This window comes from Camelus bactrianus, chromosome 29 (assembly GCF_048773025.1).
Source record: "Camelus bactrianus isolate YW-2024 breed Bactrian camel chromosome 29, ASM4877302v1, whole genome shotgun sequence".
Lineage (NCBI taxonomy): Eukaryota > Metazoa > Chordata > Mammalia > Artiodactyla > Camelidae > Camelus > Camelus bactrianus.
The window spans coordinates 21,477,985-21,503,394 of NC_133567.1; the positions used below are offsets into that span (position 1 = coordinate 21,477,985).

General features: G+C 34.7%; 1 long non-coding RNA gene across 2 annotated transcripts in view; it reads right to left on the reverse strand.

The window, feature by feature from the left end:
* Positions 1-2,817: 2,817 nt before the first annotated feature.
* Positions 2,818-25,410, reverse strand: part of LOC123615885 (uncharacterized) — a 102,362-nt gene continuing 79,769 nt past the window's right edge. Inside the window, exon 5 of one of the 2 annotated variants that reach the window (XR_012503147.1) lies at positions 2,818-4,029. This is a non-coding gene — a long non-coding RNA (uncharacterized LOC123615885). Of the gene's footprint in view, positions 4,033-25,410 lie in introns of both variants that reach the window. The other variant, XR_012503146.1, reaches the window with a different exon arrangement.

Below are 25,410 nucleotides of genomic sequence, written 5' to 3' on the forward strand. Positions count from 1 at the left end.
ATTGAAATAACAAATGCTGACAAGGATGTGGAAAAATTAGACCACTTGTGCATTCCACTAAAAGACACTCCTAATTACATAAGCAGAATCTTTAAAGAAACAACCTCTGTCCAAAGGAAATGCACATTCCTCAAACAGTGCTCCTGATTTCAGAAGGAAAACTGTTTTGAAATCTCAGTAACTATGGCATGAGGACTTCTGTGTTGATGAGGAAAGCCAAGTCATTGATTTAGCATGCTTTGTAAAATTGTAAAAGAGTAACAGGGCCATTCTACAAAGTCAAAGAAAAGTGTGCTTTAATTTGGCGTATATCCACTCTGGATATACAATCTGTCACTAGAGTGTGATGCTAACTCCCCTCCCTGTGTCTCAGCCTACCCTGTTCCCTAAAGACCCACTTCAGATTATGCCAATACTTCTATAGTACTTTGGCTTTGGTCATAATATCAAGTATTTTTGTCAATTAGTACAATGAAAAGTCTTACTGTTCTTTCATATAATTTCACAGTATGGAGAATAACATCATTTTTGCTCACTACTGGATACTACATTCTCATAAAAAAAATTATGCTGTTGCATTTGACACTTAGTCACTAAAAAAGAATTGGCCAAGATATGGCCAGCCACTGGGACTAGGACCCATGTGGTGGTTAACTTCACTAACTTTCCTTTCAGCAATAATGTTGTCTTAGGTGTTGGTGGCTATCATTCAATGGTCTATATCCATTTGTCATTCATTAGTTCAGCAAATATTTATTGAGCATGTAATGTAGTTTTCCTATGCTTTGAGTTGAAAGATGACAAAAATCACTACTGTCAAGTCTCTCATCATATATTTTAAGGTATATTTGTCCAGAATGTACTTTGCTTGCTTTGATGTAGTTAAATACTTTGTGTCAAAAGTGGAGGTATATTTTTCAACATTTAGTGGTTCTCAGATTTATCTTTAATATTATATTGATCTACTTCCACAAACTACTCTTGCTTTGGAACTAAAGAAAATAATGTATTTGAATGACCAAGTCTCTTCTGGGTAACGCACTAAGTTACAGGAGGCATGAACAGCCTTATTGGGTAACTAGTTCAAAAGCAGGATTCAATCTCTTACAAATTATATGAGTTGAAGTAAGTATATCAACTTTCCAAGTTTGTATTCCATTTTCATGTCCATGTTTTCAACCTACAAAATTGTTTTAAAACAATTCCATATGCAATGGCTTTGGATATAGAAGGTCTGATAATAATAATAGTAGTAAAATATCATAATTAAAGGACCATGTTTAATCTAAGATTCACTGCCTTTACGTTTTAATCTGGGGAAAACCTAATGCAAGTTTCAAGTTAAGCACACATTGTTCTCTTTCCTAGAATGTGACTATATATTCTTAAGTTTTTAAAGATTATGGGTATATTCTGTGCTAATGTGTAGCCGACACACACAGAAACTGATTATTTCTAAATCAAACACCAGAATAAAATAACCTTGAACTGGGGTTCTGTTCACCTTGAGTTATGTGATCAGTGAAAAACTTATACCCATATTTTTAGGAGTGAATGTACAAATCTAGAGGCATTTTTATTATAACTTCTGCACACCAATGCTCTTTATGGTTATACTGTTAATGAGATAATTGTCTTAACACTAAAAATCAGTCTATCAAAAATTGTTATATAAATGAAATATGTTTGGTGGTGAGTGGCTTTAACACCCATACAAAATTAGCAACATAAGAAATCAAGAAGAAAAATGATTTCGTGAAAAGTAGAAATGCAAGTATATAATACTGGTAGGGGTCTCTTATCTAGGAAATATTACATATTATCATATCTGTAAAGGCAATTATTTTTATGACTTTTTCTCTAAGTTTAGTAATTCTTAACATTTGTTTCACATTCACACTTTTGTTAAAGTATTGTATTTTGCACTTTTTCTTATTTTTTTAATTACAGCAAAATAACATAAAAATTACCATCTTAACCATTCTTAAATTTACAGTTAGTTAGTGTTAAGTGCATTCACATTGTTAGGCAAACAATGTCCGGAACACTTTTCACCTTGCAAACTAAAACTCTATTTAAAAAAAACAGAAAATAGTAAGTGTTGGCCAGGATGTAGAGAAATTGGAACACTCATCCGTTGTTGGTGGGAATGTAGAACGGTGCAGCCACTATCAAAAACTGTATGGGAATTCTTTCATAAATTAAAATATAATTACCATATGACCCAACAATTCCACTTTGGGTTATGTACCTAAAACAAATGAAAACAGAGTCTCAAAGAGACATTTGTACACCCACGTTCATGGCAATATTATTCACAATAACCATAAGGCAGAAGCAACTCAAGTGTCCAATGATGAATGAAGGAGTAAATTAAATGTGATATAGACATACGATGGAATATTATTCAGCATTGAAAAGAAAGATTCTGATACATGTTGTAATGTAGGTGAATTCTAAAAATATTATACTAAGTGAAATAAGCCAGTCACAAAAAGACAAATATTGTGTGATTCCATTCATAGGAGGTACCTAGAGAATTTCTTCATGCTGATATTATGCTAGGGATCTATAAAGAAGAATGACTCTGATCTCAAATAGATGCATCTAAACATAGTTGTGCCACTTGTCATTACCTATATGAGTCCTGTCATTCTTGTTCTTCTCTTCTTTATAGTGGGAGTAATAATGCCTTCCTAGAATGGAGGTAAAAAAACTACATTACAGGTGACATGATCTTATACATAAAATTTCTTCAAGACACATTTAAAATTTGTAGAACTATAAACAAGTTTATCAGGGATGCAAGACACAAGATCAATATACAAAAATCAATTGTATTTTTTTTTAGGGGGGAGGTAATTAGGTTTATTTATTTATTTATTTATCTTTTTTTTAACATTTTTTATTGATTTCTACTCATTTTACAATGTTATGTCAAATTCCAGCATTCAGCACAATTTTTCAGTCATACATGGACATATACACACTCATTGTCACATTTTTTTCTCTGTGAGCTACCATAACATTTTGTGTATATTTCCCTGTGCTATACAGTATAATCTTGTTTATCTATTCTACAATTTTGAAATTCCAGTCTATCCCTTCCCACCCTCCGCCCCCCTGGCAACCACAAGTCTGTATTCTCTGTCTATGAGTCTATTTCTGTCCTGTATTTATGCTTTCTTTTTGTTTGTTTGTTTGTTTGTTTGTTTTTTAGATTCCACATATGAGTGATCTCATATGGTATTTTTTTTTCTCTTTCTGGCTTACTTCGCTTAGAATGACATTCTCCAGGATTATCCATGTTGCTGCAAATGGTGTTATGTTGTCAGTTTTTATGGCTGAGTAGTATTCCATTGTATAAATATACCACCTCTTCTTTATCCAGTCACCTGTTGATGGACATTTAGGCTGTTTCCATGTTTTGGCTGTTGTGAATAGTGCTGCTATGAACATTGGGGTGCAGGTGTCATCCTGAAGTAGGGTTCTTTCTGGATACAAGCCCAGGAGTGGGATTCTTGGGTCATACGGTAAGTCTATTCCTAGTCTTTTGAGGAATCTCCATACTGTTTTCCATAGTGGCTGCACCAAACTGCATTCCCACCAGCAGTGTAGGAGGGTTTCCCCTTTCTCCACAGCCTCTCCAGCATTTGTCATTTGTGGATTTTTGAATGACGGCCATTCTGACTGGTGTGAGGCGATACCTCATTTTAGTTTTGATTTGCATTTCTCTGATAATTAGTGATATTGAGCATTTTTTCATGTGCCTTTTGATCATTTGTATGTCTTCCTTGGAGAACTGCTTGTTTAGGTCTTCTGCCCATTTTTGGATTGGGTTGTTTATTTTTTTCTTATTGAGTCATATGAGCTGCTTATATATTCTGGAGATCAAGCCTTTGTCGGTTTCATTTGCAAAAATTTTCTCCCATTCCGTAGGTTGTCTTCTTGTTTTACTTATGGTTTCCTTTGCTGTGCAGAAGCTTGTAAGTTTCACTAGGTCCCATTTGTTTATTCTTGCTTTTATTTCTACTAGGAGAAAATATTTGAAATGTATGTCAGATAATGTTTTGCCTATGTTTTCCTCTAGGAGGTTTATTGTATCTTGTTCAATTGTATTTCTATATCAGTGAACAATCAAAAATGAAATCAAGAAAAAATTCCACTTCTTATGGTATCAGAAAATAAAATACTTAGGAATAAATTTAATACAAATGCAAAGTTATAACCTGAAAACATTAAGACATTGCTGGAAGAAATTATGGAAGATGTAAATAAATGGAAAGAAAATTTATGTTCATGGATGACAAAATTTAATCTTGTTAAAATAGCAATATCCCCATCTCTATGAAAATCTCAGCAAGCTTTATTGCAGAAATTGACAAGCTGATAACAAAACTCATACAGAAATGCAAAAAAAAAATTTTAAAAGACAAAGCAATATTGAAAAGGAATAAAGCTGAAGGACTCACACTTCCTAATATGAAAACTTATAATAAAGTTACAGTAACCAAGTATGTGCAGTACTGGGATAAGGAGATGGATGATAGATACACAGGTAGGCAGGCAGGTAGGTAGGTAGATAGACAGATAGATAGATAGATAGATAGATAGATAGATAGATAGATAGATGATAAATGAAATAGAACTCAGGGCTCAGAAATAAACTCTTATATTAATGGTCAGTTGAATTTTAACAAATGTTTTAAGACAAATGGTCTTTTCAACAAATGGTGCTAAGACAACTGAATATTTACATGCAAAATAATAAGTGTGGGCCCCCTCCTCCTGCCATACACAAAGTAAACTCAAAATGAATCACAAACCTAAGTATAAAAGCTAAAATTATAAAAGTCTTAGAAGAAAATATAGTAGGTACTTTTCAAGTGCGTAGGTTGGACAAAGCCTTCTTATATAACACCAAAAGCATAAGAGACAAAACAAAAAGTAGAAAAATTAGGCTTCATCAAAATCTAAAACTTTTTGCTTCAAAGGATATCATCAAAAAAAAAAAAGTGAAAGGACAACCCAGAAAAGTAGGAGAATATATTTGCAAATTATAGCTCTAATAAAAAAAACCTCATATATATTATATAATAAGTCTTCCAACTCAATAATAAAAAGACAGATAACCCAAATTAAAAATAGATAAAGGATCTGAGTAGACATTTCTCCAAAGACAGACAAAGGACTAACAAGCACATAAAAGATGCTCAACAGCATTAATTATTAGGCACTTGGAAATGAAAACCATGCTAAGACACTGCTTCATATCCATTGGGATTGCTATAAACAAAAAGATAGTAACAAATGTCAAGGATATAGAGAAATTAGGAAATTCATAGATTTCTCATAGGAATAGAAAAGGATACAACCACTCTGGAAAAAAGTATCTGGCTGTTCCTCTAAAGTTCGAACATATATGAACAAACATTTGCACTCCTGGGTATATACCCAAAAGAAATAAAAACAAATTTGCATACCAAAGTACATAGCAGCAGTGTTCATAATAGTCAAAAAGTGGTAACAGACCAAACATCCATAGACTGAAGAATGGATTAAAATGTGTCATATGTATACAATGGAGGGTTGATGGTGCTTAGTGATTTACTTCAAAAGAGTAGAGTATGGAAAAAGGAAAAAAAAAATATATTCACTGTAGAGAAACCTGGCAAATACTACCTTGGCCAGGTGACCAAGGTGGATATTATCTTGATAACATGTACTGACTGTTACATTAAGAGAACACTTCACTTCTATGGTTTTCTTACTAAAAAACTATAATTCCAGCCTAACCATAAGAAAAACATCAAACAAACTCAAATTGAGGGACATTGTACAAAATGCTTGTTCATTACATGGAACTGTCAAGGTCATGAAAAACAAAGAAATTCTGAGAAACTGTCGCAGCCAAGAGGAGCCTAAGCAGACATGACAGGTAAATGTAATATGGTGCCCCAGGTGGAATTCTGGAACAAAAAATTCTGTAGGTAAGATAGAGGGAATCCGAATAGAATATGGACTTTAGCTAACAAAAATGTATCAATATTGGTTCATTAATGCTGAAAAATTGACTGTACTAATATGTTGAAAATACTGGAAATTAGGCATGCTGTACTTAATTAAATCTCAATTTTTCCATAAATCTATAAAGTTCTAAACAAAAGTCTACTAAAAAAAAAACACACCTTATTTATAATTGAGAAAAAAACTTATCTAATAATAAGACCAACCAAAATTAAGCATGAAACTCATGGACAAAACTGTTTGCATTTACTGAATTAAATAAATTATAAATTTTCTACAATATTTACAGACAAAAATATTCAATATCTTAGGGACTCTCAAAATTATGACATTAATTCAATCCCATAAAATTCAAGCAATGCTTTTCACAAAATTTGAAAAGAATCTGCCTAAAATTTACATAACATAGAGACAATAATGTTTAAGACATTTCTAAGAATAAAAATTGTCTCTATTATATTTCAAGACAAAAGACAGAGTATTTCAAACAATACATGAGAGATAATTATACCAATGAAACAGAAAAGAAAACAGATGCAAATCCACATTTTATAAAACTGTGTATGACAGCAGAAGCATATACGTCAATGGGAAAACAGACGAACACTTCAATAAATGATGCTTGTTTAATTGGAAGTCCAAAGGGAAAGAGGTTAGAACATATCCTCATCTCATACCGGTAAAACATAAACTCCAGGTTTAATTTCAAAACAAAAATGGGAAAAGCAAAACTTCTAGAAGAAATTAAGATATTAATTTCATAATATTATTAGTGCTGAATATATGAACATTTAATTAAGGTAGATTAGCTTTTATTTGATCAACCTCACCCCCAAAAATAAAGAAAGTCAGAGTTAATTACATATGATTAAAAGCATCAGGAGAACCAATTTAGCCATGTCCAAAAACGTCAAGATCCTGAAGAGAAGGGAAGTAAGATTTGTGAGACCAGTATTTGATGCATTTTTCCCCTGAGGCATTTGCCAGTCTACAAATGGCAGGGTAGGCATTTGGCAGTCCAGGCTGACATCATTTGCAGCTATCTCACAGAACTGGAGAAACAAAAGTTGGAGTTCAGGATCCATCAAGGTAGAGGCATTCTAGTAATGAGCCCTGGATTTAAGGTGGGTCCCTCAAAAGAGTAAAGAGAAACCGGAAATAAATCACCCCTTACAGACAGTAAAATCTGTCACTGAATCACCTACTTCTTGAGTTTAATATGGATATTTGCCTTTGCTTTAGCTAAGGCTGAGAAACTGACAGACTTCTGGCAACCCCACATGTCTAGAAGACAAAAGGTGGAGTTCAGGCTCCCAAAGAGGAGGGCCTTGTAAGGAGTTTTTCAGTTGAAACTAATAAAGGATGCAATAGAGAATTAAGAGCGAAGTGAAAGCAAACTGATAACAGAAACTGATCATAAACCTGCAAGGGATCCAGATATCGGAATATCAGATATACCCTTTATAATAGCAGTAAAATATAGTTTGAAGAAAATTGGAAAGAGATAGAATTTCAGCAAAGAAAGATGAATATATTAAAGGAAATACAAATAGAAATTTCAGATCTGAAAATATAAAACCTAAGATAAAGAATTCAATAAATGAGTTTAATGGCAGATGAGACAGAGTGCCTTCCCTCCATAAAACAAAACAGATTAATGAGGTGGGAGAGAGTTCTTTAGATCCAGTTGTAGGCACAGAAAGAGATGGGAGGGGGAAAGGATGGAAAATACACCAAGTGCTTAAGAGACATAGGGCGTAAATTAAAAGTAGCTAACATAACCTGTACACAGCGTCTCAGGAGGAAAGGACAAAGAGAAGAAAACGTAAGCAATATTGGAATGGGAAAAAACAAACCAAATAACTTTCCAGTGATCAAATACATCAAGCACAGAGTCAAAAAGGAAACAAAGCTTATGCAAAATAAATAGAAATAAAAAAATAACCAAAGACAAATAATCTTTTTTTTTTTCCAGGCCCCATCCCCCCTGGCTAAGCGACCCACAAGCTGAAGAATAATTAAGTTGCAGAGGCCCTCCCACGGGAGTGAGAGCTCTGAGCCCCACAGCAGGCTCCCCAGCCCGGGCTCTGGCACTGGAGGAGGAGGAGACCCAGGACATCTGGTTTTGAAGGCCAGTGCGGCTTAGCTCTAGGAGCCCCATGGGACGGGGGGAAACAGACTTCACTCTTTTGGGAAGCGTACACAGCATCTCATGTGTGCCAGGTCCAAGGGCAGAGGTGGTGACTTCAGAGGAACCTGGGCCAGGCCTGCCTGCTGGTTTTGGAAGGTCTCCTGGGGATGTAGGGGACCCAAAAAAATCTTGAAAGCACGCAAGAAGGAAAAAAATGGACCCATTAACTAAAATAAGTACAACAGAACTGAGAGTTGACTTTTCTATAGAAATGAGGGAAACAGAAGATACTACAACTGAAATTTTTTAAAAACTGAGAAAAGGCACAAACATAGAATGCTATTCACAGAGAAAATGTGCTTTGAAAATTAAGGTATATTTTCATTATATATCTTTTCAGATATGTAAAACTTAGGAAAATGTATCGCTATTGGAATCATATTAAAGAAAATAGTTAATACTTAAGGCAGAGAGAAAATCATCTCATGGAAACTTGAAAATTCAGAAATAAATAAAAATAAAATGATTGAACGTAAAAATATATCTAAATGAATATTGCCTGCATGTGGCAACATTATTGTCTTGTTTGCATTTAAAATTTATGAATAATTAAAATAAATGACAACCATAACAGAAAAGTCAGGAGGTGAAAAATGGAATTAAAGTGTTTTAAAGTCTTTGCATTGTCCAAGGGGTATTAAAATAATTAAATTAAATCAGATTTCAATAAATCAATAATATATACAGTAATTTCTCATGTAACCACTCAAATGATATTTTAAAAACATGACACATAAGAGGATAAATATTAAAAATGCTTAATTAAGTCAAATAATGCAAACAAGGAGAAAAAAGAAAACATAAAGCACATGAGAAAAATACAGTACACATAATCAGATGATATATTTAAACATAAATTGAGGAGGAAATATACTAAATACACCAATTAAAAAATAAAAATTGTCAGATTGGATTTGTCAAAGACATGATAAACCTTGATGAACTGAAAAGAAGATAAAAAGGCAGAAAAAATAATTTCTGACAAACAAAAGAATACTAAACAGATGTTAAATTTAAATAGAAATTCATCAATAATTATATTCAGTATAAACAAAATAAATACTCCAGTTTTAAAAAGACCATGTTTGTCTGTTTGCTATGTGGAAAAAAAAAAAAAAAGCAATATTTAGGCCTAACTCCAAAGAAGTTGCCTTGGTGCTTAGTTTGGAGTCAAAAAATAAATAAATAAATAAAAATAAAAAACCAAACTAACCAATATAAATGAGACAATCATCAATATTCTAATAAGGAAAAAAATATGGATGTTATTCTAAAGAAACTACCAAAACAATCAGTCTGGTACTCAAAAATAGGATTGGTAATTTGTTTCTTTAAAAAGAAAAAGGAAAGGAAGGAATATTAATAACACCATAATATAAGGGTGCTTTTAGCTTCTTTCTATAATACTGCCCATAAATTTTCTACTTTCACCTGGCAATAAAAATATTTCCATTCCAAAAAATATAAGCCATAAATTAAAAGGTACATAAACCCCTCCAACCTTACCATTTCTTCCCAAGATTAAGACAAGTCCTTTCCTGTGATCTGCTGCTACATAACAAAAACCACTCCAAAATTTGGCTGTATTGACCTGATAGTTCTGTTTTCTACTTCACTTAATGTCCACAGAAGTCACTCACATGTCTAATTCATCTGGGAGATGGATTGGGGTGCAAAGGTTTTCCCAAACATAATCTCAATTTCAGTCTCTCTCCTCCGTCCCCACCCTTCCCCTCCCTTCTCCCCTCATCCCCTCTGCTCTCCCATAACCATCATTAACTAGGCTAGTCTAAGCTTCTTTCCATGGTAGCTGGATGAAAATGAAAGGGTGAAAATGAGGGGTTAAAGTGGAAGCTGCATTTTCTTAAGTTATAGACCCAGAAATTACACAGTGTCACTTCCACTGCCTTCCATTGGTTGAAGCAAGTGACAGGGCCTGTATATGTTCAAAAGGAATGGAAATACATTCCATTTATTAGTGGAGGAGTGGAAAATTTGCAGAGCAAACAGACATGCAGGATGAGATGGACTGAAGTACACATCTTTGGAAACAATCTACCGTTGTGTACTCTCTGGCCACAGCAATTCACAGGCCTCCCACATGCAAAATACATCCCTCCCTCCTCCAGAAGTCCCATTTCCTTAAGGTATTGTCTCAAAATCCAAAATGTCATTATCTAAATTATGTCCATATGTGCCTGAGGGTTCTTGGATGTAGCTACATGGGTTCAGTTGCTCTTGATTCAGAGACAAGAGAAATAAAATGACAGATTATCTGCTTTCTACATATACTGATAAAGCACAGATAAAATAATTGCAATAGACACTTGCATTTTAAAAGAAGAAGACGATCAAGATACCTAACATTTCCATCACTCCCCAAGAGGTGCAAATTTTGAACTCCCAATTTATCCCTTCCCACCCCCTTTCCCCACCGGTAACCGTAAGTCTGTTCTTTATGTCTGTGAGTCTGTTTCTGTTTTGTAAATAAATTCATTTGTGCCTCTTTTTAGATTCCACATATAAGCGATATCATATGGTAGTTTTCTTTCTGTTTCTGGCTTACTTGATGGAAATGTTAGGTATCCTGAATGTGGTGGTGGTTTCATAGGTGTATAAATCTATCACATTTCATCAAATCATACATCTGAAATATATGTAGTTTACTGTACAGAAATTATACCAAAATAAAGTTGTTAAAAAAAAAGAAAAGAACACAAGATTTGCAGATACTGAGATACTGACTATAATATATAAAATAGATAAAGAACAGGTTTCTACTGTACAGCACAGGAAACTATATTCTACATCTTGTAGTAATGTATAATGAAAAAGAATATGAAAATGAATGTATGTATGTATATGTATGATTGAACTATTATGCTGTACACCAGAAATTGACACAACTGACTTTACTTCAATAAAAAATGAAGAATTGAAATACCCTAAATGTCCAATAATAAAAATTGATTAAAAATTAAAAAATAAAAGAAGAGCAGAAGGCAGTTATTTGTCACTGGCCCAGGGCAATTCTGAATCCAGCTGGACAGATGTTACCAGTTTCCTCTATTTGAGACACAAGGAATAGTCAGAGTGGAGTGGAGCTCTGGTACCTAATCCATAGTTTTTCAAAGATCTTGGCTTTGCCTCAGAGTTATCCCAGCCTTTCTAGAAGCAATAGCCAGTATTTTCAGCTGAGTAGCTCTCAGTCTGCTTCTTGTCCTTAAAAGTTGGGAGCTCTTTGCATTTTGAAGTATCTTTGTACATTTTAGTCTCGGCAGGTGGTGTTTTTGCTAGTACAAGGCTCTTAAAATTTGTAGATTTTTCTATAAATTTCATTAGGATCCACTTCATGTCCCCAAAGCAATATCTATCATTTTTCTCAAGGTAGATTCATCTCTAATTTGCATGTGTGAGAATATTGTGGGAATATGCTATTAAGATTCTCAGAAGTACTTATGTCTAGCTGACAGGGTCTACTGGGAACCATCTCAGATTTTTCAGAGGGCTTAACAAAGGGACTTATAGACACAAAATAAATGTAATCTTTCCCGTGAGGCCATATTTTACTTTTTTGCAAAGTTCTGGAGATGGATAGACAATAGTTGCACAACAATGTGAACATACTTAATGCCTCTGGTACACTCAAAAATTATTTAACTGGTAAATTTTATGTTATATATATTTTATCACAAATAGAATAATTATTTCATTATTATATGAAAAATGATGAGATAATTTAAGACAAAGGAAACACCAAAGTCTTACCTTTAGTCAGCTGGTACCTATAATCTGACTATTCTTAAGTGATAAGTAAACAGAAAATAATCTCATTGGTGTCCAGTCTATGAACATTTAATGGCAACCTCTGCACACGGATGTATATCCAAGTTACAGATACAAGTGCACAGTAGTTTCTCAGCCAACATCTTTACTAAACAAAAACTACTAGCAACAACTTTTAGGGCCATATTCCTGACTTCAGTGGAATAAAGTGAGTCCATTTTCCCAGTAGAGAGCAAATGTTTCCACATGGATTTGTTTATCTTCTAACCCAGGTGTGTGTAGGCGAGATCACTGGTGAAAGATTAAATGTCAGTGGCTTGTCTCACAAGTTTGGAAGCATTTGTGATAAAGGCCTTGCTTTGTAAAGCTTCATGTTTTCTTTTAAATTACTTTAGTTTTCTGATCACTAAGAATCATTTTTGAGACTTTACATTGTGATAGGCATGTGTTTTTCACTAGGGACCCCAAAACTTCAGACCTCCAGGTATTGCAGAAAAGAGGAATAAACCATAATTAAGTAGAGAGCAGTTCAGTCCTGAAGTCAAATTCAAAAATCTGTCAAATGCTTTGTACAACATTGGACTCACAATTCTGATCAGGAGTAGAAGAGACCATAATTCCTTCTGCATTACCTTAAACTATTCAGAGCTTAATGTGACAAAAAGACTTCAGTGCCTATTGAGAACACTTTGCCTGCTTTGTTCACTGAGATCAATCATAAACTAATTTAAAAGAAAAGACAACGTTTAGGATATAGAAAGTAAAAAGTATCTTGCAAAAAAGAAAAGATTGAATAAAAACATTCTATTCCATTATTTCAGAAATGACAATGAATTTTTTTAAACAAACTAATTATAATTAAACAGTGCAAATAATCAATTTAATGAGACCGTAAAATATAAAAGTTAATAAAAGAACCATTTATGATATGAAAATATTCCACGTTCTACGTAAATTTTTAAATGTTAGTGTCTGGTGTGCTTAAAAATGTTGTGATGATTACCTAAAGATCAAGTGTTTTATAACTGCCTAAGAAATAAAGGTCTAATTTTGAAAAACACCAATTAAGAGTATCTGATCACTAATACTAAATGAAGTTTCCTGGTGGAGCTAAAGAAATTATGTACATCTATATGTGACAGTGACACTAACATAACACTGATAGTAACTATTCCTAGCCTTTAATTTTGTGTGATTTTTTTAAAGCATTAAAAGTAATTATGGGGGAGGATATAGCTCAAGTGGTAGAGCACATGCTCAGTATACACAGGGTCCTGGGTTCAATCCCCAGTACCTCTTCCAAAAAAATTAATAAACCTAATTACCTCCCCCAGCAAAAAGAATTTTTTTAAGTAATTAATATTCTCACATTTTGTGTTTTTCATTACTCAACAATGACTTTAAAAAAAAAACTATTCTTCTAGGAAGTGTTTCTATTTTAGACAGAAATGGTGAGTTCTGTCCCTTCCCTACCTGATGTTATTTTGCCCTAGAAGTTCCAAAAAATGAACCTTACCTTGTGCTATTACATGATTGTTATGATTGTTATCTTGATCTCATTTAATTTTGAAAAGAATTGCCTTTTCTAAGCAATGTCATTTTACAAACAATTTCAAACTCTGATAGGTAATCGCACGGATGGTTCAGAAAATCGTTCTGTCTCTGGAGAGCTCAGATTAAATCAATTTACAAATTAAAGGGGAGGGAGCAATCAGATAGCAATCCAGAGAACATTCTAAAATGTATTATATCTGAGGTATCTTAAGGGAAAAAAGGCAAATTGAAAATGAGCTCATCTTTCCAAAAAGAGGCTATTTTTTCCCACTTTGGTTTCTGCTGATTGTGGCACATTTTTTTGTGCACTAACTACTCGTTTGCCCTGACTCCAGGTTCGGATGTCTTACTGGAGCGTGTTTCAGATGTAGAACCCATTTTGCCTCATACTTTGAGACTATGGCCCTCGTGCTTTATTAGAAAACAATTAAATTTTTCAAAATTAGGTTGGACAGTTGCCAACTTTTCCGCAGTTACTTAAAGGGCAACGATTTGATAACATTTGTAACAAGGGAAACATTAAGAAGAAAGATGCACTTACATTTTTTACAAAAATATATCTTAAATGTAATTACACACAGAAAAAAGTTTTTATGGCTTGAAAGATCTACTAAATAGGAAACTAATTAGAACCCAAACTATGCAAGATAATTAGATGTACTTAAGTTAGCTAAATAGTACCAATATTCTTAAATTGAGGTTTTTTTTGTTGACTTGCCAGAAATATCTGATATGATTTTCTAAAGTAAAGAAAATTGATAATAAATTATTTGATGGTCAGGATGTTATGGTAATCTAATTTTTTAAATGGAAATCTAGTCAGTTATAATGTGTCCATTTCTAGTGTACAGCATAATGTCCCAGTCATGCATATATATACATACATTCATTTTCATATTCTTTTTCATTAAAGGTTATTATAAGCCATTGAATATAGTTCTCTGTGATAAATAGAAGAAATGTGTTTTTTACCTATTTTTATATATAGTGGTTATTATTTGCAAAGTGAGAATCTAATTTTAAATTAAAATTGGAAGATGAAATTCTAATATACCTTATACAATGTAGATAAGTTATTGAAATAATACCAAATAAAATTTTAATCACATCCTGTGTTCTATGATGCTTCACTGACTGTAGTTGTGTTTCCTTCTATACATTCTTTATAAAATTACATATGTGTAATTATTGTTAAGGTTTTGTTTTTAGAATCATAAATTTTCTCAGTTTCTCCAGTTGTTTTTGTTTTTTCTCCACGCCCTATGTCAAATTCAAACCTCCTGGCTGTTGACCAAGAATAATCAAATGTACAGAAGGGTAAATGTAAACTTTTATAAAGATATCAAATATACTTAATTAAAAGATTGTATTTTTCCCATTTTAACATAATGGCAGAATAATCTCAAAGATTATAAAACTATGAACCAGAATTTTAAATAGATGTTAAAATTACAGATAACTGTTTGGCATTATTGCAACTCATTCTTTATGAACTTTGAGGATTCATGGATGATGAGAGACAAAAAAATTGGAATTTGACCAACATTTTTACCAAAAAATACAGATCTGTTAACTTGATGTGAATACCTGAATATATTATACCACACTGCTAATTTCCTTTTTGTTATTTCAATAGCTTATAATCAAATTCTTACATGAAAAAAAAAATGGTACTCAATGGTATCTGCTCAGTAATCAGCAAAAATAAGTCTAAAAGAGCCTCTACTCGGCCTTTTACTTTCCAAACATCGATTTGCTTGCTCATTCTCCACCAGGCACACTCCTTTTTTTTTCTTTTTTTGGTGTGTTTGCATATATGCAATGCAATAGTATTGGAGCCTAGTTATTATCACATAGATTTTTTAAATTACATAAATTTAATTGAAATAATCATAGTCTCTGATTTGACAAAATTTGTAATAAGGAAAAAAAGTTGGCTGATTTAAGTTTAGAATGCTTTCCCCAGAAACCATTGCTTTGTATAAAATCAAGTATTATATAAACTACTCGAAGGCAAGCACCAAACTTTATTATTGCCAGTATCCGTCACAGTGGAAAGCAAATATCATATATTCAAAAATAATTTAGTGAACTGAATAAATGAACTGTTATGCTTGATGGAAATAATTTCCTTTATTTTAAAGGGAATTACAGCTGGAGATAAGGAATAAAAAGGGTTGAGCATATAATTGGCATTCAATATAGCATTTTATAATTTCTCATGATACATTTTTTAAAAAAATTAAACAGAGGAATATGGACATGGTAATTACATTTATTATCAAGTAGTTAAACAATCTAGTAGCAAGAAGAGTGATTAATACCGTTAATACCCTTTTACAGAGCAGGAGGGAGGTCTCTGGACGAATATCCTTAGAACTCTGTTCTAGATCCTGTAGTGTTCAATATTTTTAAGAAAAAGATAAGAAAGGACATCTTGTTTCTAGTTCCACATGTAAAGAGTGTGGAAATCACCACTCCATCTTCAATAACAAGTAAAAAAAAGGAATATACATATATATGTATATATGCATGTGTATAAATGAATCACTATGCTGTACACCAGAAATTAACACAACATTGCAAATCAATTATACTTTAATAAAAAAAGTAAAACAAACAAACAACAAGTAAAAAGATGAATAGAATGAAAAATAAAAAACTCTTTCTAGGACAAACTACTGACCCCAAGACTGGAGAAATAGACAAGTAAACACAGACACTGACCAGAGTGGAGACTCAGGAGCTAAATGTGCAACAGACACCAGTGCAGGGGTAGGAAAACCAGACCTGTAATTGACCAGCTGCTGGAGGCTCAGGATGGACAAGTCTGGGAGATAAAATTCCAGGGGCTCATTCATGCGGGGCCCTCCACACTAGCATGAGGTTTATCTCTAGGAGTTCCAATAGATTCCCAGAGAAATGTCAGAGAGAAACCCCCTTATGTTTTCTGAGGGGGCAAGGGGAAGAGTACCAATTTGAAATACTCTAGGACACTCTGTTCTTCTAAACAAGGTCTGCTTTCAGGAGAAAATCATTAACCAGAGACTAACTATTATCAAAGCCTAACTGACAAACGGGAAAGGAAATAGCTAACTCTAACTCACCATAGCCAACCTGCATCACATAAAGAAGGAGAAAAACACTGAGAAACACTTATGAATTTCACAGTCCAGAGGCAGAGGCTCATGAAGTGACTGAGACCTAATCACAGAATCACAGAAAGCTTTCCTCCTCTCACACCTCACCACCACATTATTAAAGTTCTATTTACAGCAGTTCCTTTTACCCAGTACATCATGTTTGGGTCTCAAGAAAGAAATTACACTGGCATTGGAAAAGGCAAAAACCCACAATTTGAAGAGCCAAAGAAAGCATTAGAACCAGACATGGCAGGGATGTTGGAGTATTTAGACCAGGAATTTAAAACAACCATGAATGCTAAGGACTCTGACAGATAAAGTAAACAGCAGGTAAGAATATGTTGACAATGCAAACAGAAAGATGGAAAATCACAGAATGAAAAAAAAATAAAAATTTTTAAAAACTAGAGACAAATACATAACAAAGAAATAAGGAGTCCCTTTGATTGGCTGACTGATAGATTGGGCAGAGGAAAGAATCTCTGAGCTTGAGGAGAGAGCTAAAAAAAATTAATTTGTGGGTCATAAATATTAAGAATGCAGTTAAAACATTAAAAAGTGATTCTGCCCCAGTTTAAGAATATGAAGAGAAATTAGCAAAGCAGGAATTCTTGTGTGTCGCCATCTGGAAAATACCAATATGTAAGAATAAGACTAGAGAGAAGAGGCTGAAAAACTGAGATACCAATTCTAGTAAGTGTAGAAGAATCATTCGAAAGTTACGTCATGGAAGCCAAAAGAATAAAGAATATTAAAAAGAAAAGATCAGTTAACAGGGTCAAATTTCCCAGAGAGTTAAAGTACCACTTGATCTCATGAGTCAGTGTACCTATTAGATTTAGTAATTAGAGGTCACTGGTGAATAGAAAGAGAACAGTTCTAGTGGCAGAGAGGGGTAAAAAGCAGTTTGAAGTTGATTGAAAATAGATGGAGTGAGAAATGGAAATTGTCATGTTAGTTTATTCTTTCTAGAATTTCAGATAAAGAAGTGGAGTGAGATTCAGAATAGGTAATAATTGTTTTTTTCCCATGGGAGAAATATGAGTATATCTATAGGCTTCAGAAGAGGAGCTAATAGAGAAATAAAGATTGAACAGAGATGTAGACAAGGAGATAGAGGCAGAAATGGGGAACAGTGATAGTACTGGAGTTGGAGAGGGAAAGAGAGATGAAAGGGGAAAAAGAAGAGATAGAGAGAGACACAGAAACAGAGAAGAAGATGGAGAAAGATGGGCAGATACACACAGAGACAGGGACACAGAGAGGAAAAAACTCAGAGAGAAAGAGATAGAGAAACAGAGAAAAAGAAAAAGAGATCGAGAGGCACAAAGAAACAGAGAGCACACACACAGCACACTGCCCATATGAGCACAAAGCCATAGAGAAAGACACAGGGAGACATCACAGAGAGACAGATGCACACACACGGACTCCCTGTGCACAAAGAAAGCCAGAAACAGAGAGATGGAGACAAAGAGAGATGAGATAGGTGCAAAGACAGAGACACAGAAACAACACAGAGAATAAGAATAAATGATTTCAAGGACAGAGGTCAAGGAATTGGCCAGGGACAGGACCCACAATCTCATCTCTGAGATGGTACAGGATTAGAATGAGAGCTGATGCGTGCAAATTTACAGGAGGTGAAAGAAAGAAACAGAATGAATTCAAGTGTGAGTCTCAACATCTTTGAAAAGATTAGGAGATGAAATCTTTCTGCTGAAAACAGGAGAGATTGGGGGTTGCATTAGAGCAGTGATTTCAGCCATGGCTGCATATTACAATCAACTTGGAAAAAATTTTAAATACAATATTTGGGACCCAAACTTCAAGTTCTTAAGCTCTGGTGTGAGCCTGAAGAGGAGAAAATAAATCTCTTTAGTTGAATCTAAAACGCAGGCAGACTTAAGAGCCCTCAGTTAGAACTTTAAGGATAGCAATATAGTTTTGGAATCATTCCTGTGAATAATGTCCCAGGGAGCAGACCACTACAGAGTGGAAGGACTGATGGGTGTACTGCCAGCCTGAAGGAGATTAGACCTTCTCAATCATCTACCACTCCCCCTGGTCACACAGGTTTCTGTGTTAGTACTCAGATGCCCAAGCAGTGAAGAGGAGGAGACTGTAGAATTTTCTTGGAATGGCCAGTCCTGTTGGGATGGAACAGAAGAATCTGCTGAGACATAGTGCAGGTGGAAAACAAGGATGCAGGTTTGTGAAGGAAGGAAGCTGCAAGTGTCCAGATGGACTGGGAGAAAATAAAGGAATTATGAAACCATAGGTATGAGATCAAAGGACAGACGCAGCAAGGGCATAGAAGTACAGAAGTTTAGGCATAACAATGAGTTATTTGGAAAAGGGGTTTAGAAGTAACTAAAATGAAACAGCGCTGAGTCCCGGGTGTGGAGCAGGTAGATAAGGTGAAACAAAGGCAAAGATCAAGCAAACCTGAGGAGATCCCAAATCTGCTTCTACGGTGGTGGTGGTGGTGGTGGTGGTGGCGGCGGTGGTGGTGGTACACTGCCTACATGGAAGACAAAGTCCCTTGGGATAGTTTTTGTAGAAAATAGGGGTTTTTTTGTTTGTTTTCGGGGGGGGGGTGGTTACATGAGGGAGATCAAATAATGGTTTGGAAACCAAAATAGGAAACTGAAAGAATGTGGATGGGTTAAGGGCCTTGCTTAGAAACTTAAAGAGATGTATACCCAGATCAGAGCCTAGCTCATAGTAAGCACTGAATTACTACTAGTTAGTATCAGTATTGCTATTATTATTATGATAAATAAATATAGCTAACACCAAGTCCATCCAACACAGAAAAACATGTTAGTTTGTTTGTTTGTTTCAATTATACTAAGAAGTTTCATTTCCTACCATATAACCATCCTCCAACCACACCAGTTCCCTGTGGAGAATAAACTCCTGCTCTAAACTCAGCAAGCTGGCTAGAATTGCCAACATAAAAAACCTTGTCATTCTCATTAAAACACTCTTACACACAAGCCTCTCAGATTGATGGAGATTGGTAAAGGCCCAATTCCCCCCCAGGGAACCCTTTTTCTGTCCTTTTATTAATTACCAGTGTTATAACCACAAGGACCTCAGGGAGGCACTGCCTCCAGCATGCTCACTTGGGTGAATACAAGCAGGCTAGAATGTTAAATACTTTCTACAAAGTCTGGGGAATGAATACCGGTTAAGTCACACCAAAAGGTGGTGAGGATAATCAGTGATTCACAAGCCTCGTGTGCATCAGGGGCTGGGGGAGATTCGAATTCTAACATTCAGGGAGGACTTCCAAGCTCTTTTTCAATATGAACTCAAGAGAGCAGAGCCTTATGCAGTCTGCTTGGTTGTGGTCTGAAGTTCAACTCGGGAAATCACTGCACTAACCCCATGTTGTGTAAACTTGCAAGTCATAGCAGCCATCTGGAGTAATTATTAAAAATAAAAAATAAAGTTCTGGCCCTTTTCCCTACAGCCTACTACTTAGTACACAGAAATTAGACTTGGGAATCCATATTTATGAGAAGAACCTCCAGGTGATTCTTTTGATAAAGAAAGTTTGTTAAACTCTGCATTAACTAATTGATTCTAGATTCTCACACACTCCTTAGCCAGGAAGCACTCAGGCTTCTAGAGCTTTGTGGCTCAAAGTGAGGTCAGCGGACCCACCACACTGGTGTCACCTAGAAGATTTTTTGGAAATTCAGAAGCTTAGACCCAACCTCAAACTAGTGAGTCAGAATCCACATTTTACTAAAGTTGCCAAGTGATTAAAGTTTGAAGATACAGAGCCTCCAGCCTTGCTAAAGAAACCCTATCTGCTCACTCCCGGCCAACTTTCATCTGGAGGAGGCCATCTTTCTTTTTCTGCTGGGAAGCATGTCTGATTCCCCCTTTTCTACAGGGACAGTCCAAACAAGCTTCTCGTATCATTCACTGCTTCATCTTAGATTGACTTTTCCTAACTCAGCCCCCTAACTCAGAAAAGCCACAATCGACCCATTGTCTTTGACAATCTTCCTCCTGGATCCCTGACATCTCTGAATGGAGAGTACAGTGAGGACCAGGGAGCAGCTGTGGAGAGATCTATTCTAACTCAATATTAGAAACCATGGCACTAAGAATCTAAGCTGTCCACGGAAGGCAAAAGGCAGATATTGCAAAATAAATTGAGTTGTGCTTCCCAGGAAGCTTCAAAAAAAATGTTCTGGAAGACTGACAGATGCTGAGAAAAAGATTCCAGCACCTAAGGTACAATTTCTTACTTTTGATAGCCCTGCCAGTCATAATTTTATATGCTACGTATCAATATATAATACTTTTCATATCCCAGAAACAATAATATTATCCTTTATATTGTCATTTTCCAGTGTGTTCTTATTTATGTTTATGTAATATTATGTTTAACAAGTTGCAATAATTAAATAAGTTTGACAATCAGTCATTGAACTAACAAGTTTTCATTACTGTACTTCTCAGAGCCTTTAATATGTTAATGTTCCTTATGACCTTCCAAGATGAGGACAAAGAATGGAATGTTTTTCAACATTATTTGACCATAGGTTACTTTTCTTTTCTTTTCTTTTTTTTAAACAGAATTTCTCATAGCAGTATGCTCTGTGGAACACAATTTGGAAAATAAAAATGCATAAAATAAGTCCTCAAATGCATGGAATCCAGTAAGAATTGTGTTCAGTATTTTCCTATCTAGCACAACATCTGTACGTTCCACCACCTTCCATGGGAACATGTTACCGTGAATAAAGATATGTCATCATAATCATGTAGTCTGCGACATTTTAACTTCCACATCTTTCAGAATATAAGCTATTCCAGTACTATTAATAATTTTAGTATTTTTTCACATAAGCTTCACTGCATTTGACATGCTTGAAACATTAAAAGAACAAAATATTGGATTTTCCCCTTTTTATTTAAAAAATGTGATTATTTAGGATATATAAACATGTTTTTAGTTGTTGCCATAGTACCAGATAGTATTATCCAATTTTGTTTTAATTTGGTAAGTCTGCATTTTAATTAATGGATATCAAAACTGAAAAAAAATATGTCAAATTTAGGGTGTCTCCCTAGAGATAGACAATTTGATTGATTCATTTACACTTGAAAAACCTGACCCTTTCTCAAGTTCTGCCATTGGTATAATAATCCAACATGGGCTCACTGCTTGGCAAAACTCAGACCATCTCACTGACCTCCATATGTGATGATAGAAATAAGCTGTATAATGTGTATATACATACAGGCAAACAGACACACACACGTGCACCCACACACTCTACAACCTGATGGGAATTGCCAATCCAATCATGTGGGCTGTCCTAATGATAAATGTTGATGATTGCACAATTGCATCAGTAGCTGCCATTGGAATCAATTACTGAGATGGCTCAAATACCCACATTGGCTTTATTGTGTTCTGGTCATTTCATGTTTATAGCTCAGCCTTTGCAAAGTCACTTTAAATGGATTTAAAATAGGAGCGTTTCTTCAATCAGCCTTCATGACAACTAGTTCCATGCTCCATACTGATGCAATGAAAATATTGTCATTTTTCCCTTTGCACCTCAAGAATGAAATAACACATGCTATATAAACATTCAGATATTGCAATGATTTATCATCCAGAAAAAAAATGAGATTCCAATATTACTTTGAAGGAGATGGGGAACTGCCAATGTAAACAGTCAGAGAGAATTCTCATTGTGCTGAATCAGATGCATCTGAGCCCTTTTGGTGTTTTTCAATTCACATTTTACAGTGTACATACACACTTAAAAGGGTAGTAATGTAAAACTGAAATATATAATCTTGAATAGCCAACAAAGTGTATTTTAAAAAATCTAGCTCTAAGTTGAAAAATCTATTGGAAAGAAATGTTAGCAATTCCTTTAAAAATGAATTAGGTAAAATAATTACAATAGTAAAACAGTCATTTAGAAACTTATTTTGATAACATTAGAATACTTGATAACTCCAGGGCCCAGTTTCCTGAGAAATAGAATTATAGTTCAAATAACAAGAAGTGTGTGAAAGTTACAGTTACATCTGAGAATAGATTCTGTTTACGAGACTAAGGTTTGGCATATTGAGTCATTGTGTCTATAAACCAGCTATGCATATTAAAAGAATTTTCATTTTTATTATTAGGTCTGTGGCATGGATCCAATCATCTTAACTACCCAGAGATTAAAATTAAGTTCATACAACATCAGTTGCTTGTACTCCCTTGTCTGCACTCTATACATTTTTCTTTCCCGTATCTAGTGACTGAAATATACTAATGCCCATATTAAGTTGAAATTATTACTGCATGCTTGTTTCCTGAGGTCCAGTTTTGTGCATGTGTGTTTTATTGAAGTAAAGTCAGTTACAAGGTGTCAGTTTTTGGTGTACAGCACACTGTCCCTGTCATGCATACACATACATATATTCATTTTCATATTCTTTTTCATTAGGATTACTACAACATATTGAATATAGTTCTTTGCACTGTACAGAAGAAATTTGTTTTTTAAATCTATTTTTATATACAGTGGCTAACATTTGTAAATCTCAAACTCCCAAATTTATTCCTTCCCACCCCTTTTCCCCAGTAACCGTAAGACTGTTTACTATGTCTGCGAGTCTGTCTCTGTTTTGTAGATGAGTTCATTAGTGTCCTCTTTTTTCTTTTTTTTAGATTCCACATATGAGTGATATCATATTGTATTCTTCTTTCTCTTTCTGGCTTACTTCCCTTAGAATGATGATTTCTAGGTCCATCCATGTTGCTGCATATGGCATTATTTTATTCTTTTTTATGGCTGAGGAGTATTCCATTGTGTAAATATACTACAGTTTCTTTATCTGTTGATGGACATTTAGGTTGTTTCCATGTCTTGGCTATTGCATATATAGTGCTTCTATGACCATTGGGGTGCAGATTTCATGTTTCTAACTCGAGACACTGATTATCAGTGTAGGATAAGTGACGGACCGAATACTTGTGTCCCTTCAAAATTCATATATTGAAGCCCTAACCCCCAGTGCAATATTTGGAGTTAGGGCCTTTGGGAGATAATTATGTTTAGATGAGATCGTGAGGCTGGGGCTGTAACAGTGGGACTAGTGTCCTTATAGGGCCACTCCCACTATTTTTATTTCTATGTGCTTTTCCTCTAAATCTGGAAGGTGTTCTCAAGTTTGTCAACTCAACTAGAGAGCTGACTAGTTGACAAGAGAAACTAGTGATCTCTTTTCCAAAAAATCAATAACACTCAGTAAACCTAATACTGATTTTGATTATTTTATTAATTTTGTTTTCTTTCAATCTTTTCTTTTAATTATTTCACCTCTATATTCATCATAGCCACTGACTTGGAAATTCACCCTTTGCAATATTTTTTTAGCTTATACAGTTGGTCCTTGAACAACATGGGTTTGAACAGCACAGGTCCATTTATACAAGGATTTTTTTCAATAAATACATACTACAGTACTAGACAATCCAAAGTTGGTTGAACCTGTGAATACAGAGGGTGAACTAAAAGGTTATAGATAGATTTTCTACTGTGCAGGGGCCAGCTCCTCTAAACCCCACCTTGTTCAAGGGTCAACCGTATTTTCCATAATAGCTTTTGATTTTTGCTCCTGTTTCACAGAGACAATGTGTTTCTAATCCCTGAAAGCACAAAATATTTTTTTTAAAACTCTGGCTCCTATGATGTAACCTATTTTATGAAGTTTGCCCTTCTTTTAAATCTTCACAATATGCAACTAATTTCATTATATATCCTCTGATGTTAGGCTGTGTCATTTTTGTTTTCTCTTCCTCAGATGAGAAGAGATTTGTCCAAATAGAGGTTCACTTATCAATGCTAATGTGACTCTATTTATCCCACTTTAGATCCACTTAGATGTGAGTAAAAATGTTCTTGTGAAGTCGGCACATAGAGGGTAGGCTATGTTAAATGACTTGCAGCCATGTTGCAGTGTGGGTGGGCACGGCCTTCAGTAGATCTTGACTGAACACAAGGAGAGGATCCACCTGTTCCATGGGTGAATCAGTGGACAACACAAAAGACACCAACACTAATTATGCACTGGGACCAGCATCCTTCCTTTGCCACAACACACATAGCCATCCAAACCCTGCACTCGAGAGTTTCACTCTTTGAAGGAGAATGCAGTGACTCACTGTCAGTTTCCCCACTCAGGTTCTTTTTTTTTTTCAGTTATCCATATAAACCATAAAATGAGACGCTAATATAATTTGGGTCAAGGAAACAAATACTTTGGTCTCTTCTTCAAGCGATGTTAACAATAGATGTTTGACTATTTAGACCCAACTTGCTGGAAGAATCTTTAAAATAGTGTCAATAGAGCACAGAACAGACATTTCTTAACTCTCCTTATTTTCAGGACAGTATATTTGGATTTACTGCAATACAAATGGCAAAACAGAGGAGAGCATCAGCTTTAGAATTCACTTCAGCACCAGTAGTTTTGTAGTTACTGGAAAAAGCATTTCAGATTTGCCAGTCTATTGACTCTTACAAAACAAACTTCACAGGCACTGATGTTAAAAGTTTTTCTTCTCTTTCTATCCTTAAGTATGTTAGATAGTTGGTTCAGGTTAAGAAAGAAACTGCTAAGGTGGTATCATTTTACCAGAAGTCACCCTAAACCTATTTCTCACAC